The sequence below is a fragment of the Artibeus jamaicensis genome, unplaced genomic scaffold, assembly GCF_021234435.1.
Source record: "Artibeus jamaicensis isolate MK-2021 breed Jamaican fruit bat unplaced genomic scaffold, CSHL_Jam_final contig_554, whole genome shotgun sequence".
Classification (NCBI taxonomy): domain Eukaryota; kingdom Metazoa; phylum Chordata; class Mammalia; order Chiroptera; family Phyllostomidae; genus Artibeus; species Artibeus jamaicensis.
In genome coordinates, this window is record NW_026521885.1 from 1,445,921 (window position 1) to 1,461,155 (window position 15,235).

The 15,235-nt window shown below is 41.0% G+C and overlaps 1 protein-coding gene across 1 annotated transcript in view; it reads right to left on the minus strand.

Moving 5' to 3' along the window:
* Positions 1-15,235, minus strand: part of GABRA3 (gamma-aminobutyric acid type A receptor subunit alpha3) — a 361,284-nt gene that overhangs the window by 31,742 nt on the left and 314,307 nt on the right. The gene's annotated exons all lie outside the window — the stretch shown is intronic.

Genomic DNA, 15,235 nt, shown 5'->3' on the forward strand with positions numbered 1-15,235 from the left:
TCTTCTACAGCATTTGCTATATTATTAGCAGTTTTCTAGAATTTTTATATCTTTAAAATATTTAATCTTAACAACTCTATGAGGTAGGTACTATTGTTATCCTCACTTTATGGGTTAATAAACTGAAGCAAAGAGAGACTGAGCAACTTCACAAGGTTACCCAGTTAGTAAGTAGTGGAGCCCAAATTCAAGGAAAAATGTGTTGGCTCCACAGTTTATGCTTTCTAACCACTATTCAAATGTATTCAAATTGATTTATTTGGGTCACAACCAAAAAGTTCTCATAGCAGAATACAGGCTGGTTTACATAAGCTCACTCCAAAATAAGAGTGAAAACTTATTAAGATTTTACTATGTGCCAAACAACTTTGAGTGTCCTTGAAGAATTTCATTTATAGCCTCCAAACAACCCTTTAAGGGAGTGACTGATTACTCCTTATTGTTAAATCCAATAGTTAATCACTTTTCCTGGATGTATCAGAAGCATTTTACACAGTTGTGCGCTCCATCTTCCTGGAATGACTCTCTTCACTGAATTTCTAGACCATGATGCTCTTCTGGTTTCCCTCCTACCTCATTACCTCTCCGATCTTCATTGCTGGTTCCTTTAAATTCTGAATACTTCAGTATGTTAGGACTCATTCTTGTACTATTTTCTATCTCATTCACTGCCTTTACTTTTTCAGTGTATATCTTTAAACAATACCTTAAACTCTGATAACTCCCCACTGTATATCTTTCAACTGAGCTTCCTACTTGTTATGTGTTTCCTGGAAAGGGTATGGCAAAGTCTTAACCTTGAATGCCTCAGCATGTGACATTTTTCAGAAATAGGGTTGTTGCAGATATAATTAGTTAAGATGAGGTCATATTGGAGTATGATGGGTTGTAACCTTCATCAACCCATCATTGGAGTATGATGGGTTGATACTCTTATAAAGATAGACACATACAAGGTGATGTAAGGTGATGTGTCATGACATGTGATGACAGAGGCAGAGATTAGAATGATAAATCACAAGGCATGGAATGCCAAAGATTGCCAGCAATCTTCAGAAACTAGGAGAAAGAGGTACAGAACAGATTCTCCTTCAGAACCTCCAAAAGCAACCAACCCTGCCAATACCTTTGTTTCAGAATTCTAGCCTCCAAAAATGAGGGGGGCAGTAAATTTCATTGTTTTAAGCCACCTAGTTTGTTGTACTTTGATACACAGGCCCAGGGTTCCCTACAAGACTCTAGACCTATGTATTCAATTGTCTATCAGACTTCACCACTTGGGGACCTAATAGGTGTCTTGACCTAAGATGTCCAAATCATAGCTTTTATTCTCCCATCTCCCACCCCCTCCAACTGGCTCCCCCAACAGATGTTTTCCCACCTCAGTAAATGGTAGCCCCCAGGGGCACAGGCCAAAATAAAATTCTTCAAAAATTTATCATCATCATTGATTTCTCTTTTTTTCTCCCTCCCTTGTATATGCCTTCATGTATGCACATGCAGACAAACATAGGTACCCAATCAATTAGCAAACCCTGACAGTTCTTTCTTCAAATACTGTATATCCATAATTTGACCACTTGTTACCACTCTGGTCTAAGCCATTAGAGTACTGTAATAGCTTTCTAACTGGTTTTGATTTTATTCTTGCTCTCTTCAATGTATTTTTTACACATTAGCCAAAATATCCTATTAAAACATAAGTCAGATTTGGTCTCTTTTCTGTTCAACTTCCATCACTGAAAGAGTAAAAGCCAAATTCTTCTAAGTGGTCTCCAAAGATCCATGCAATCTGACTGCTCTCCTACCATTCTTATTAGAAATTCGTATTTTTCACCTTTTCCCCTCTATCCACATTTGGTTTTGGCAGGTCTTCCAAATGACACAATTTCTCACTTTCCTACCTCACTTATTTCCTTGTACCTAAGTCAAGGAAGCACCATCTGGCTATCCAAAGCTCAACATACAATACATATTTTATGTGTATTCACAATCTACCTTCTTTTGAACACAAATATATGTAAGTAGGCTTATTTTTAATTTAGCTAACAATTTTCAAAAAAATTATAGAATATGTTCTTCATTATAACTTAAATATTCCTTTTTTTCTTTCTGCTTCTTTTTCAATCTTTTTATTTGTGTCTTTGTTCCCCCATTGCCTTCCACTCTCTCCTTTTCTCTCTCCACTTCTTTCTTGTCTTTGTCCATTTCTATTTCTTTCTCTCCCTGCCATTTCTTTCACTCTCTTTCTCCACTGAGAAGGCATTGAGGATTTATTTTAAATGACAGTAGGACTCTTATTAGCTTGGACAATTTTCTCCCTTCCCCATCTTAGTCTCACACCCTTAAATTCATATCTTTTGATCTATACCTCATCATCTTAAATACTTAATATATAAAATATACAGTAAATATTATACATAAAGTAGTTATATTCTGTAGATATGAAAAGCAAAAGAAGTTGACTTTGTAAAAGTTCATCAATTATCCATTTGTTTTATTTTTCTAATTTATTTTATTTTGAGAGAGGGGGAGGGAAAGAGAAAGAGAAAGAAACATCAATGTGTGGTTGCCTCTGGAGCACCCCTACTGGAGACCTGGCCTTTATCCTGACAGGCCAGGCATGTGTCTTGACCAGGAGTCGAACTGGTGACCCTTTGGTTTGCAGGCTGGTACTCAATTCACTGAGCTATACCAGCCAGGGCATTATTTTAAATAACTAGATATATTTTATCCTATTGTCACCTCTTATAACCTTTTTTCCTTCAATTTCTGTCATTCTGTCTCTTCCAAAGAAGTGAAGAAGATGACTAACATCAGCAAGATGGTGGAATAAGACCTCCCAGCTCTAGTACCCAATCACAAAAATATACATTAGCAACTCTCCACAGACAAGAATGTCTTTTTGAAAATCCTACAACCAGGACGTAAGGCAGAAGTACCCTTTTGGAGCATAAAGCAAAGCCACATTAGAAGGGCAAGAGAAGTGGTTCACTTTGCTGCCTTCTTCCCTCCCACAGACCAACTTGTGTAAGCACCTAGGGGGCTTGTAAGCTGGATCTACAGTTTATCTAGTGGGAAAAGGAGAACGTGTGACAGTATGAACATCCAGCATTTTGGGGCATCCCTTTGCAGACCTACTTCTGTCTTGCTCCATGGGGAACACTGGGGGAATTGGCAAGGATAAACCACTTGTGGCCAGCTAAGAACAGAGAAGAGACAAGTGGTGGAAATTACAGCCATCAGTTCACAGATATGTCAGTAGTACCAAGTCCCTGTTATCAATCTCTTCTGATCAGAGTCCAGCAGTCAGCCTTGTTTAGTTAGAAATCCAACTTCTTCAGCAGTCTGCAGCTCTGGCAACCAGATAAGTACAAGCACAGGCCCCATACAACAGCACAGCTCTGGCCAACAGCAAAAGTCCAGCAGACACCTTGTCCAATGGCAGTGGGCCAATCAAATAGGTCACACTCCCTGCTGTCTTGATGTGGCCAAAGAGTGACCTCTGGTAGTTAAAACCTGCCAGCTGCACAGCCTAATGGTGGTGGTGTACCCATTCACCAACCCATGACATCCCCAGGAATTAAAAAGGTGATAGGATTAAGCAAGGAAAATAAAACTCATGGACACAGACAACAATATGGTGATTACCAGAAGGAAAATGGGGTTGGGATGGTAGAATCAGGTACAGGGGGCAAAAATGGTGACGGAAGGAGATTTGACTTGGGGTAGTGAACACACAATATACAGATGATGTATTATAGAAGTGTATACCTGAAACCTGTATAAATTTGATTAACTAATGTCACCCCAATAAATTCAATTGAAAAAAACTGTCCACATGACCCACAGCTCCTCTGTCCACTGACAAGATGATCCCTGGGGTCAAAACCAGCTGGTTGGAAACCCTCCTGGTGGTGACAACACCTGTCATCACCACTCCTATACACCGACACGGTATTCCCTAGGGTCAAAACCAACAGGCCATGAAGCCTAGGGGCATGGAAGACCCACTCCTGCTTACCCACAAGGGATTTCTGGACAACAAAATCATCCAGCTGTACAGTATGGAGGTGGCAAACCCTCTGTCCAAACTACATGGCAATCTCTGGGAATCAAAACAGTTACACAGCCTGGAGGTGGGGACACCTCCCCACACCCATGCACAAGGTGATCCCTTAGTGTCAAAACCCCTGCCTGTGCAGCAATGATTTTTATCTGGACGCACAGTGACCCTTCCTGCCAACAAGGTGATCCCTGGAGACCAAAACTCATCCATCCCCAGCCTGGGGGAAGTGGCGCCTCCATCCACAAATACAATGACCCCTGGGAGTAAAACTCCACTGGTTACATGGAGGCCAAGGGGCAGCAAGGCAGTCTGTTGATTACAGACAAAGCAAATTCCCTGAGGAACAAAATATGTCAGACAGACCGCTGGAACTGCCATGTGCATGGCAACCCCTGGGAGTCAAATCCAGCTGTACAGCCTGAGGTTGGAGGTGACCCTGCCCACCAACACAGTGACCCTTGGGAGTCAAAACACACTAGCCACATGATCTTGGGTTGGCAATGTCCCCACTTATCCACAAGGTGATCAATCAATTCCTGGGGAATATTACAAGCTGGCTGCACAGCCTTGGGTGCCATCTCTGCTGTTGGTATATATGGCAATCCCTGGGTCTCAAGCCTGCTAGCCATGAAGCTTGGGAGTGGCAGTGAAGCCTTTCTGCAGACACAGCAACCCCACCCATTAACACAATGACCTCCTGGGAGTCAAAACCTGTTGCCTGATCAGAGAGGACTTCTGCCAAGATGGAGGCATAGGTGGAGACGCTGTGCTTCCTCACACAACCAAGTTTAGAGTCAACTAAATAATAGCAACAGAAAACACAGCCAGAACACAGAAAATTGAACTTTTCAGAAGTCAGATAACAACAAATTCTTCAGCCTGACCAGTAAGAGGGGCGAAACCAGCAGCTGGAATAGTGGGGTAGCACATGAAAACTCGGTCAGACGGACTCAGGCGCGTGGAATCCAGGCGCAGGATTGGACCTGGTGGGCAACTCAGCAAGCGACCGCGGGGAAACATCTAGGGAGCAGGGCTGTGGTCACGCATTCGTGTGTGGATAGACAAGCCAGGGAGTGGGCGGTTGGACGAGAGCCAGCAGCCCCAGTGGCAAGCAGCAGCCGAGGGCGCCGCCATTTCCCCGCTCTAACCCCACCTCCACATATAGCGTCATAATCCAGCAACCTAAGTGGCCATGCCTGGGTAAACACCCTAAGGCTCTGCTCTTCACCCAGCTGCGAGAAACAGCAGAGGGGGCCGCCATTTCCCCGCTCTGACCCTGCCTCCACATACAGAGTCACAACCCAGTGACCTGGAAGTCCAAGGCTCCACTCCTCATACTTAACTGGCGCAAACAGACCAAAAATGGCTCAAGAAGATCTCAAAGCCCCAGAGCCTATAAATCTAAGTGATGAAGAAATAGCAAAACTCTCAGACACACAGTTTAAAACACTGGTGATCAGGATCCTCACAGAACTGGTTGATTACAGCCACAAATTAGACAAACATATGAAGGCAAAACTAATTGAAATGAATGGAATTGCACAGGACACCAATAGTGATGAAAAGGAAACTGGAACTCAAATCAGTGGAGTGGACCAGAAGAAAGCAAATAATGGCCAAACAGAAAAGAGTCAAGAAGCAAGAATTCAAAGAAATGAGGAGAGTCTTAGGAACCTCCAGGACATCTTTAAATGCTCCAACATCCGAATTACAGGGGTACCAGAAGGGGGAAAGGAACAGCCACCAGTGGAAAACTTATTTGAACAAATAATAAAGAAGAATTTCCCCAATCTGGCAAAGGAAATAGACTTCCAGGAAGTCCAGGAAGGTCAGAGAGTCCCAAAGAAGTTGGACCCAAGAAGAAACACACCAAGGCACATCATAATTACATTAGCCAAGATTAAAATGAAGGAGAGAATCCTAGAAGCAGCAAGAGCTAAGGGGACAGTCACCTACAAAGGAGTCCCCATCAGACTGTCAGCAGATTTCTCAAAAGAGACCTTATAGGCAAGAAGGGGCTGGAAAGAGGTATTCCAAGTCATGAAATCCAAAGACCTACAACCAAGATTGCTCTATCCAGCAAAACTTTCATTTAGAATGGAAGGACAGATAAAGTGCTTCTCAGACAAGGTCAAGTTCAAGGAGTTCATCATCACCAAGCCCTTATTATATGAAATGTTAAAGGGACTTATCTAAGAAAAATAAGTTAAAAAAACATGAACAGTGAAAGGACAACAAACTCACAGTTATTAACAACCACACCTAAAACGAAAGCAAACTAAAAGGACAGCTAGATCAGGAGTGGAAACATAAAAATGAAGGTCCCAAGGAGGGTTAGCAACAGGGGAGTGGGAGGAGGAGAAGGGGGGAGAAGGTACAGAAAATAAGTAGCATAGATAGTAGATAGAAAATAGATGGGGGGCAAGAATATTACGGGAAATATAGAATATAGAATCTAAAGAACTTGAGACACATGGTCATAAACTAAAGGGGGGGTAATGGTGGGGACGGGGGTAGGGTGGAGGGGAATGAAAGGGGGAATAGAACAACTGTAACAGCATAATCAATCAATCAATCAATAAATAAATAAACCTGTTGCCTTTGCTTCCTTGAATCAGCAATGCTACCCAACTACAGCAGACAAGGCAATTCCCTGGGAACAAAGCATGATGGGATACACGGCCTAGGACAGCAGTATACCCACCTGACAAGAAGGCAACCCCTGGGTATCTAAACCTACTACCACAGTGTGAGGGTGGTAACTTCATTGTCCTCCCGCAAGATAGTCCCTGAGGGTCAAAACCAGTAGGCCATGTGGCCTGGAGGGAGATCCCTGGGGAACAAATCTTGCTATATGCATGGACTGGGGGCTGCAATGTCCCCACTTCACCCACAGACAAGGCTATCCCTGGGTGGTGATGTCCTCCAACAAGATGTCTCTGGGAGTCAAAACCCTTTGGCCGAGTGGCTTGGGGGTGACAGGGTGACTCTTGGGGGTCAAAACCTGCAGGCAAAAGTACCCCCATTCACTAGAAAAGCCCATTGCCAGGCTGTTGTGCTGCTTCATAGGATACAACATGAGGAAGGTAGCCTATAGTCCAAAGCTGCTGGTGTGGTGAGGGTGCCCAGCAGCTTAAAACAGCTAGTCCCACATCCAACAAAGAACATACAAATGGCCAACAGACACATGAAAAGGTGCTCAATATCACTAACCATCTGGGAAATGCAAATCAAAAACTAGAATACAATATCACCTAATGCCCCCTAGTGGCCCTGCTGAACAATGGAGCATCATAGCCCGCTGAATTGAGAAGAAATATGAGTGTCATGTAAGGTGATATAATCAGTAATTAACAGTTAATAGGTTAAACACTTAAAGGTAAGATCCAAAACCATGAAATTCGTAGTAAAAAATATAGGAAAGAATTTCCTTGAATTGCATTGGTCTTGAAAATGAAATTTTGGATACAACACAAAAAGCTCAAGCAAACGAAGCCAAAATAAACAAATAGGATTATATAAAACTAAAAAGCTTGTACACAGCAAAGGAAACAATGGGCAAAATGAAAAGGAAATCTGCACAATCAGAAAAATATTTGCAAACCATATGTCTGATAAGAAATTATTTATTGAAAATATATAAACACCTACAACTCAATAGCAAAAAACCTAAAATAATCTCATTAAAAATAGAAAAGACCTGAATAGACATTTTTTCAAAAAGAACATACAAATAGTCAACAGGTACATAAAAAGGTACATCAACATCACTAATCATCAGGTAAATGCAAATTAAAACCACAATGAGATTGTGGAACAAAACCACAATCAAAACCTCAATTCACATCTGCTAATGGCTATTATCAAAAAAACAAGACATAACAAGAATGACAAGAATAAAGGGAACCCTTGCCACTGTTAGTGAGCATGCAAATTGGAGGTTCCTAAAAAAATTAAAAATAGGCCCTGGCTGGCGTAGCTCAGTGGATTGAGCACGGGCCTGCGAACCAGAGTGTCGCAGTTCGATTCCCAGTCAGGGCACATGCCTGGGTTGCAGGCCAGTTCCCAGCAGGGGACTCATGAGAGGCAACCATACATTGATGTTTCTCTCCCACTCTTTCTCCTTCCCTTCCCCACTCTCGAAAAATAAATAAATAAAATATTTTTTAAAAATTAAAAATAGAATTACCATATACCACAACCATTCATCCCTCTTCAGCATATATGTCCAAAACAAATAAACTCAGCATCTAGAAGTGATATATGCACCCTCATGTTCATTTGTTCATTGCAGCATTATTCATAATAGCCAAAACATAGAAACCTATGTGCATATCAATAGATGAATAGATCAAGGAAATGTGAAAAAATATATTTATATATATATAGATATACACATATATGAGTGTGCACACATACACACAAACATACATACAATGGAGTACTATTCAGCCATGAAAAATAAGAAAATCCTGCCATTTTTGGACAACATGGATGAATCTGGAGGAAATTATGCTAAGTGAAATAAGCCAGGCAGAGAAAGACAAATACTGCATATTATTTGTTTTTTTATTATTTATTATTTTTTATTTAAATTATTTTATTGTTGATCAATTACAGTTTTCCGTATTTTCTTCCCACCCCTCCCCCCCAACCCCCTGTATGCAGAATCTAAAAACGTTGCACTCAGGGGATTTATGGCCAGGGTGGAGGTATAGGTAGATACACTGTGCCTCCTCACACAACCAAAAAAAAGCACAACAACAATTTAAAAACAAAAAACAACTAGAACTGACAGAAAATTGAACTGTATGGAAGTCCAACAACCAAGGAGTTAAAGAAGACACATTCATCCAGACTGGTAGGAGGGGTGAAGTCGGGGAGCCGGGTGGAGAGGACTTGCTGTAGGGGACCGGTTTGTTTAGGTCTGGCAAATGTGACTCAGCTCTGTATGGAAAACCTACAGAAGCAAAGTGCTGGGCAGGAGCAAGACCTTCAAACCAAGTTTTCCCATGGGAATCAGGCCTAGAAAATGCATACAGATTGTTATGGCTTGCTCTTGCTAAAACTCCATCACCCTGGTCTAAAACAACAAATGTGTATTATCTATCTTCAAGGTAATATCCAAAGCCTGTATGAGTTCTCCCAAGGACAGAACTAATGAGCTCATCGCCATTCCCCTCTGCATGTTATTTTCATTTTCTTGATTGCACCTAAATGTAGACAATAATATTCTATGTAATAGATAGTAAATCTTTCTCTGATGTAAGACCCCAAGAAAACAATAAAAGCCTGTCTAGGCAAGGGTTGTGGCACTCCCCTCTTGAAGGAGTGGCTGAGGCACCCATAGGCACTCTCCCCTTGAGAGAGTAGCCATGCCATTCCCTTTTCCCCCACAGGATTGTTGTCACCCGTGCATTCATTCTCACTGTCAGCCACAACAGGCGGACTCTGCTGGCCAGGGTCTGCTACAACTTGTGGCAAGGCAGCAGCTAGCAGACCCGGTGAGGCGGTAGCTGGTGGAGAGGGTGGTCCCACATTCACATGCAGATAAACTGGGAGGAACAACTGGGGTGCAAGACAGACCACTCAACCCAAGGTTCCAGCATGGGGAAATAAAGCCTCAAACCACTAATTGAAAACACTGTGCAGGTGGCAGTGGCAGCAGGAGAAACTCCCAGACTAACAGGAGAGTTCATTGGAGAGACCCAAAGGGTTGTAGTATGTACACAAACCCACCCAATCAGGAATCAGCACAAGAGGGCCCACTTTCCTTGTGGGCAGTGTGGAAAGTGACTGATCCAGCAGACAGCAGAGCAAGCACCACTGTTCCCTCTCGGACCCCTTCACCACATACAGCATCATAACAGTGATGTGGTTTACCCTGCTCTGGTGAATACCTAAGGCTCTGCCCCTTATACATAACAGGCATGTGGAGACAAAAAAAAAGTGGCCCAAATGAAAGAACAGATCAAAGCTCAAAACACTGGCAATCAGGATTCTCACAGAATGGGTTGAATTTGGTTGCAAATTAGATGAAAAAATGAAGGCTATGCTAAGTGAAATAAAGGAAAATGTACAGGGAACCAATAGTGATGGGAAGAAAACAGGGACTCAAATCAATGGTGTGGACCAGAAGGAAGAAACATGCAACCAGAAAAGAATGAAGAAACAAGAATTCAGAGGGAAAATGGTGGCGTGGTAGGAGGGAGCAGATTCGACTTCCCCCTACACATGTGAGAAAAACCTAGCCAATCTACAGAGGAACAGAGCAAACAGCCAACAGCACCACAGCATATATGAAAATAGGAGATCAAAAATTGTAGCGGACACTGAAAAACCAGATGGTCAGGAGAGTGATTCAGGACAATAACAGCCCAGGGATCAGCTCAGGGACCAGGGAGGCCACAGTCCCAGGCCCAGCACTGGCAGGGTCTGCCACAGGGCTCTTGGGAGACACCTGGGTAAACCACTCCCTCCCCAGTCAAACAAGGTTTGAGAAGAACTGGGAGAGACCTGGTTGCTTGAAGTTGCAGAGAGGGGAATGACCACTAAGTGGAAAACACACAGGAGCTGTGAGCACCCACACATAGCCCTAGGAGGAGTGTGTGCTGGAACCAGGTGACCAGAGATGGCCTGGCCACACCCATGCCTGCAACCGGGGAGAGTAGGCCTTATGGAAAACTGGGAGCCCACACCAAAAAACCTGGAGTAAGTGCACGCAACACAGGAGACCCAGAGCCCACAACCATAAATCCAGGGTGAGCAACTGCTTGGGAAGGCCTGGATCCCACACCCAAGGCCCTGGGGAGAGGCACCAGGCTAGCTCTGGGGAGAGTATATGCTAGGATGACTGAGTGCTGGACAGGAAGAGAGAAAATCAATACCAATTGCCCCTCAGCCTGCTGTAGCCAGCAAAACAAACAAACAAACAAAAAACAAAAACCATAAACCAGTTTGGCCAGTTTGAAACCAACAAGAGGTTTCTTTGTTTGTTTGTTTGATTTTTTTGTTTTGTTTTGTTAAGTAATTTTTTAAAATTCTTATTACTTTTATATCTCTCACTTTCTTTTGCTTCTCCTTCCTTCCTTCTAGTTTTATTCCTCCTTCTTTTTCCAATTTTATCTCTTCTTCCCTCCTTCTCCTTTTTTCCTTTTTCTTTTTTCTTTTTAAATACCCACAAGGGAGATGGAAAAACCTGGAACAGTGAAAAGACCAGAATTGAACTCAAAGAGGGGGGCATCCCAACAGCTGAGACAGTGAGACAAATTTCACTTTGCTATTACAGAGAACCTGCAAGTTATTGCACATTTGTAATATTATTTATTCATTACTCTTACATCTTTTATTTTAATAGTATTTTCAAATTCATCTTCTTTCTGTATAGTCTTCTTTGTTTAGCTGGTTATATTGTATCATTTGACAGGTTTCCCCTGTTATCTTATTCAGAGTGTATTGCTAATTTACTGTCCTTCACTTCGCTTGTATTACATTACCACACAACTCAAGGGCCTATACTCCCTATTCTTGTTATCTAGATCTCATAGACTCTGTCATAGGATTGTTGCTCTAATATTACTGTAAAAAGTAGCTGTTCCATAAATTGTAAATACTCCCAGATCTTACGCACAACATACCTCACAGATCTTAACGCACTTCACGGTTTCCTGAAATCTATTACTATAGAGGTTAACTCTATTCTCTCATACATGACACATATTTGTGTCACATATTTACTGACACATGTTTACTATTCTTTACACTCACCATACCTCAGAATCTGAACTCGCACAACCTCACTGCTTTCTACATTTAACTCACAATCCTTCCCTACCCAACAAGAGTCTTATCTTCTGTCCATCCTTTCTAAAAAGTGGCTAGTTGGGAAGAATATCAGGTTTAACACTATACAGAGCAAAAGGATCTCCTATCTCTTCTGTAACAACTGTTGCTATAAATATCATACATACTCTCCTGCTGTCACAAACCATTTTGTCTTACCCCTCCAACTGATCATAAAAAACAATAGGTAGAAGCCATAAACACCAGAATACCCAAAGGAAACTGCAGCACTGAATCTCACAGATATTCTACCACAGGAGTTCACACCATAAAACCAGGGAGCCAGGACAGAACAATTTAACAAGCTAAAGCTAACAAGAAGAGTCTCGCAAACAATGGGAAGACAAAGAATCCCAAAATGAAGGGAAAGAAGGAAGCCTCAGAAAGAATGCTAAATGAAATAGAGGCAAGTCAACTATAAGGTACTGAGTTCAAAGCAATGGTTACAAGGAACCTCAATGAGCTCACAGTCACTTCCCAGAAACTACAGGAAACTACAATGAACTCACTGCAAACTATATCAACATGAAAAAGGAAACAGAAATGATCAACAAGGGCCAACAGAAAATGAAGACTACAATTTCTGAATTGAAGAACACAGTAGAAGGAATCAAAAGCAGGATTTATGAAGCTGAAGATCGAATCAATGAGGTGGAGGACAAAGTAAAAAAAAAAAAACACCCAGAAAGACCAAAAAAAGGAAAAGAGGCTCAGAAAGAATGAAGAGGGATTAAGAGAAATGCAAGACAATATGAAACATAATAATATCCATATAACAGGGATACCAAAAGGAGAAGAACAAGAGATAGAAAACCTATTTCAAAAAGTAATGATGGAAAACTTCCCTAAATTGATGAGAGAAAAAGTCACACAAATCCAGGAATCACAGAGAGTCCCAATCAAGAGCAACCCAAAGAGGCCCACCTCAAGACACATCATAATTAAAATGGCAAAATTCCAAGACAAAGACAGAATCTTAAAGACAGCAAGATAGAAAAAGGAAGTAACATACAAAGGATCCCCAATAAGGTTAGCTGCTAACTTCTCAATGGAAATGCTCCAAGCAAGAAGAAAACGGCAAGAAATATTCCAAGTAATGAGAACCAGATGCTTTCAGCCAAGGCTACTTTACCCAGCAAGGCTCTCAATCAAGATAGAAGGCCAAATAAAGTGCTTCCAAGACAAAGGAAGTCTAAAAGAGTACACCTCCACCAAACGAGCTCTGCAAGAGATGCTGAAGGGACAGCGCTAAGAAAAGGAAGTAAAAGAGAGAGACAGGAACACAGGTACAATAATGGCTATGAATCACAACCTATAAATAAAAACCAAAAACATAATGGGTTAAATGCTCCAGTCAAAAGACATAATAGCTGATTGGATAAGAAAGCATGACCCAAACATATGCTGCACACAAGAGACCCAACTCAGGACAAAAGACATACAGAGACTGAAAGTGAAGGGCTGGAAATCAATTTTCTAAGCAAATGGACAGGGAAAAAACCCAGGGTAGCAATACTCATATCAGACAAAAGAGACTTCACAAAAAGGGCCATAAAGAGAGACCCAGAAGGTCACTTCATAATACTCAAGGGAAGAATCCACCAAGAAGACATTAACATCGTAAATATATATGCACCCAACATAGGAGCACCCAAATACATAAAGAAAGTCTTAGAGGACTTCAAGAAAGATATTGACAGCAATACAACTATAGTAGAAGATTTTAACACCCAAATGTAAAAAATGGACAGGTCTTCCAAATAAAATATCAACAAACATATTCTGGAATTAAACAATGCCCTAGATAAAATGGACTTAACTGATATATATAGAGCCCTCCATCCCAAAAAAGCTCAATACACATTCTTTTCAAATGTACATGGGACATTTTCAAAGATAGACCACATGATAAAACACAAAACAAGTCTCAGAAAATTCAAGAAAACTGAAATCATACCAAGTATTTTCTCCAACCACAAGGGACTGAAACTAGAAACCAACCACAGGGGAAAAAAACCCCAAACAACCAAAATCGTGGAGATTGAATAGCATGCTATTAAACAACAAATGGTTCAAGAATAAAATTAGGGGGAAAAATCAAAAAGTTTCTGGAAACAAACAAAAATGAACTTACAAACACCCAAAACCTATGAGACACGGTGAAGACAGTCATAAAAAGGAAGTTCATAGCAATGCAGGCCTACCTAAAAAAGACAGAAATGTTTCAAACAAACCATCTAATTCTATGAGTACAAGAACTGGAGGAACAACAACAAAGACAGCCCACAGCAAATAGAAGGAAGGAAATAACCAAGATCAAAGCAGAACGAAATAACATAGAGAATAAAAGCACACTCCTAAGGTTCAATGAATCCAGGAGCTGGTTCTTTGAAAAGATAAACAAAATTGATAAGCCTTTAAGCAGGCCAATCAAGAAAAAAAGAGAGAGGACACAAATAAACACAATCAGAAATGAAAGAGGAGAGATTACAACTGACATTACAGAGATACAAAGGATTGTAAGTAGGAACTTGATTGTAAGTAAGAACTTTGTATCTCTTACTTGATTGTAAGAGATACAAAGGATTCTATGAAGAACTGTACACCAAGAAATTTAAAAACCTAGGTGAAATGGACACACTTCTAGAAAAGTATCATCTTCTAAAATTCAGTGAAGAAGAAGCAGAAATTCTGAACAAACCAATGACAGCAGAGGAAATTGAAGCAGTAATAAAAAAAACCTCCCAACACACAAAAGCCCTGGACCAGATGGTTTCACAGGAGAATTCTACAAAGCATTTAAGGAAAAGTTAACCCCTACTCTTCACAGACTATTCAAAAAAATCCAAAATGATGAAAGACTCCCAAATTCCTCTTATGAAGCTAGCAAGATCTTAATCCCCAAACCAGATAAATACACAACAAAGAGAGAAAACTTCAGGCCAATATTGCTGATGAACATAAATGCTAAAATCCTCAACAAAGTATTGGCAAACCATATCCACCAATACATTAAAAAGATCATACACCATGACCAAGTGGGATTCATCCCAGGGATTCAAGGATGGTTCAATATTTGCAAATCAATAAATGTAATACATCACATAAACAAAAGCAAAGACAAATATCACATAATCATATCAATAGATGTGGAAAAAGCATTTGATAAGGTATAGTACCCATTTATGATAAAAATACTCAGCAAAGTGGCAATACAGGGAGTATTTCTCAACATAATAAAGGCCATATATGAGAGAACTACAGCCAACATCATACCCAATGGTATTAATGGTTTAGTTTTTGGTATGCAAAAACTAAAAGCTT